This window comes from Passer domesticus, chromosome 3, assembly GCF_036417665.1.
Source record: "Passer domesticus isolate bPasDom1 chromosome 3, bPasDom1.hap1, whole genome shotgun sequence".
Classification (NCBI taxonomy): domain Eukaryota; kingdom Metazoa; phylum Chordata; class Aves; order Passeriformes; family Passeridae; genus Passer; species Passer domesticus.
In genome coordinates, this window is record NC_087476.1 from 87,747,229 (window position 1) to 87,750,404 (window position 3,176).

Consider the following 3,176-nt stretch of genomic DNA (forward strand, 5'->3'; position numbering starts at 1 on the left):
ATGAAGTGACAGTTTTAAACAGATAAGAATCTGAAGGGCCAGGTAGGGATTGACATTGCAATTAATTCTCCTGGTCTGCTGTTTCATTGAGTTGCTGCATGTTGACTTGATTACTTGACAGAGCACACTGGGGGTGAAGTGATGTTGTGGGGTGTTGAGAACCCAAGTTCAAAGGACATTCTACTATCCACTGTTAATTTCTCACCTAACTAAGAAAGGAAAACTTAATTCTGCATCATGTCTTCCCATGAAGCTGAAATAAGACCACAACTCAAACTTTTATGTTAATCTCTCCATTTTCAGAAATACTGATTTCATCCACCACCATTTTCCAGAGTGTTTTGCTTTAATTTTTAAAGTATTTAAGCTATTTGCAGCAATTGCAATCTTTGCTATTTCACTCTTAGTATATGATATTTATGCCTGGGAAGTTTCATTGTCAGGTTTTCTTTTCTGGCATAATTTTGTGTTCCCGTCAGCTTGCATTTGACACTAGCTCAAATACCATTGCTGCATGGCTCTTCCTTGGTCCCTTTAGAGTTTTGTTATCTCATTGAAGTCCCTCATAAGTTCCCCTTTTCCAAACAATACAGACCTACTTTTTCTAACCTTTCTGAATATATAAGACACTTGAGTCTTTATATCATTCTGGATGCCATTAGATTTGCCTCCTTCCATTTTTATGATACTTTATTCTGTAAGACTAAGACCATACATTTTTCTGTGTATGATCTCTTTTTAATTTTTGTTTGTTTGTTTAGATAACTTTCAATATCTCTTTGGAGTTTTTTTATCCTTGGATTATGCTTCATTTTTGTTCCTTGTGATGCTGATTCTTTGACCTTGACAATGTATCCTCTGACTTGTATGGTCTCCTATTTTGTACTGCTTCAACAGAAATCAGTCTCTGATCCCTGTTTCATTGTAGTGACACTTTGACTCCTTATGTTCCTCCCTCTCTTTTTGACATATCACTTTGTCCATGCAGAAGACCTTCTCATTTTGTTGCAATATCACATTATCTGCAATGGTAGGAACAAGTTGAAGAGGCTTGTTGTGGTGTGGGAGTGACCTCTTTGAGAAGTGTGTGAAGCCAAAAAGTAACTGTAAAATGCTGCCACTCCAGAGAACTGGGAATGGTCCTTATGAAAATCACTGGGAAGTGGAAGGAAGCTGGCCTGGTATCCCTGAGTTTGCTGTCAGTAGCAAATTCACCTAAACCTTGTACACTCAGCCTCTGTTCCTGCTGTGACAGCACAAAGCAGGATTGAAGAGACACTTGGCCATGGACAAAGTACCATTTCAGACATGCTTGAACAGTGGACAGAACATAACTTAGGCCATCAGAGCATATTTTATAGAAGAAAGGAATGATGGCTTTTTTGTTGCAAAATGCTAGTGAAAGTCAAGTGGTCCTTAAAACAAAAATATGTCAGTATGTTTGATGGATAATGGGACTAAAACAAACTCAGCTCTGGTTTGAGATTTATGTTTTAATTTAAAAGAGTACCTATCAACTACAAAAGTAATATTTGACTCTTAAATGTTTGTAATACTGTTGTTAACACAAATTCTCCTGATGGCAAGAGCTGAGAAAGATCATGCAGTTAAAAAACTAAATGTCTGGGCATCTTCATTTTCAGTGTAGAAGAAAAGGGTCAAATGTCAGTGGGAGTCAGGCTTCCAATACATTTCCCCCATCTGTCAGATTTTCAGTGGCACATGTTTTATTTAAAGTTTGATATACTGTTTCCATCTTGTATTAAATAATTTTTTTTGCACAGAAAACAGAAGGTTTTTAGAAGATACTCAAATTTGACAGTAATTACTGGTAATAAGTTCATTAAGTGGAAGATTCCAATACTTTTTAAACATTTAAAACAACAAGTTTTCAAAGTAAGAGATTTGAAGGAAAAGACATGAAAGATTACTTTTTTCAGTTCTTCAGAACAGAGCCAAGAAGACAATGGAAGTTTCTACCTTCTTAAGGAGTAAGAGCAAGAAAGCAACACTAATGATGCTTGATGTAGTCACTTCTGAGGCATCCTAATTTTTCTTTGCACCCCTAAATTAAAATTACTATCAGGTTACCTAAAGGTACAGGATAGACTGCAAAAAATCCTGGGCAAGCTTCTTTATATGGTGAGCAGAGACACAATCACCATTGTCTGCCTTGTCTATTATTTAACAAGGCTTTTTCTGCTTTCAGAGGAAAGGAGCAATCAACCTTTATGTCTGCTTAGACCATGGTTTCCCTCTCTGCTGATAATGTTAACAAGAGTTCCAATTATTGTCAATCATCATGGCGTTTTCACTAACATGAATACCAACAGCTCTGACTCATTTCTCATATGGTCACCAGTTTTTGTCATTCTCGACCTGATCCAGGTTTGCATCAGTGACTGACAAAAGAAATGTTCCACATACCATTACCAGGTTCTTCAATCATCCAATCTGTTCAGTCACTCTGAATTTATTGACCACTTCTTTTGGTATTGTTCCTATTTCCCCAGCAGTATTTCCTTATTTTCCACAATAGAAGAGGTGTGAACAGAAAATATTTTAACCTGGTTTGCTGCTTCCATTACTTCAGTTGTGTGACAATGAAACTCACTGAATCAATTGATTTGTCATGTGGATATATCAATGTGATGATTTAGAAACACAATTCTTTTAAACCAGTAATTCCCACTGAGTTTTTGCTCTGCAGTGACCTTCAGGTACTTGTGTTATTTATCCTGACCCTTGAGCAATCACCTTCTCAGCCATACCTCTGTCTTCTGCATTTTGTCATATCTCCCTACTCTCACCTTACAGAATATCCTACATCCTTAAATACACCACATGAAACACTCATCCTTTCAAAGTTATTTAATTTCCACGGAAAAAGCAGGATTGATGGCTCTATTAATCTGTAATGGAGGAAATGATAATACACCCAGGCCATCCTCTGTATCTCCCTCCTGACCTAAAAATATGTGAGTTAATTCACAGTTCAACATGTCTTCTGTTTTGTGTCCTACTGTGGAAACTTCAAGTTGACTACTGTGTAGTTTAGGCTGTGGCACCAATATCTCAGTAACTAGTAGGGCAAAAAGCACTTTCTCTTATAAACAACTGGTCCAGTTGGATGTTGAAGCAGCAAGTCATTCCTGAATGGCCTTACAATCTAAGCC

At 37.1% G+C, this 3,176-nt stretch overlaps 1 long non-coding RNA gene across 1 annotated transcript in view; it reads right to left on the reverse strand.

Annotated features, from left to right (window-relative positions):
• Window positions 1-1,800: 1,800 nt before the first annotated feature.
• LOC135297057 (uncharacterized) overlaps window positions 1,801-3,176 on the reverse strand; it is a 71,912-nt gene continuing 70,536 nt past the window's right edge. Inside the window, exon 3 of the long non-coding RNA XR_010359077.1 lies at window positions 1,801-3,176. This exon is cut by the window's right edge and continues 241 nt beyond it. This is a non-coding gene — a long non-coding RNA (uncharacterized LOC135297057).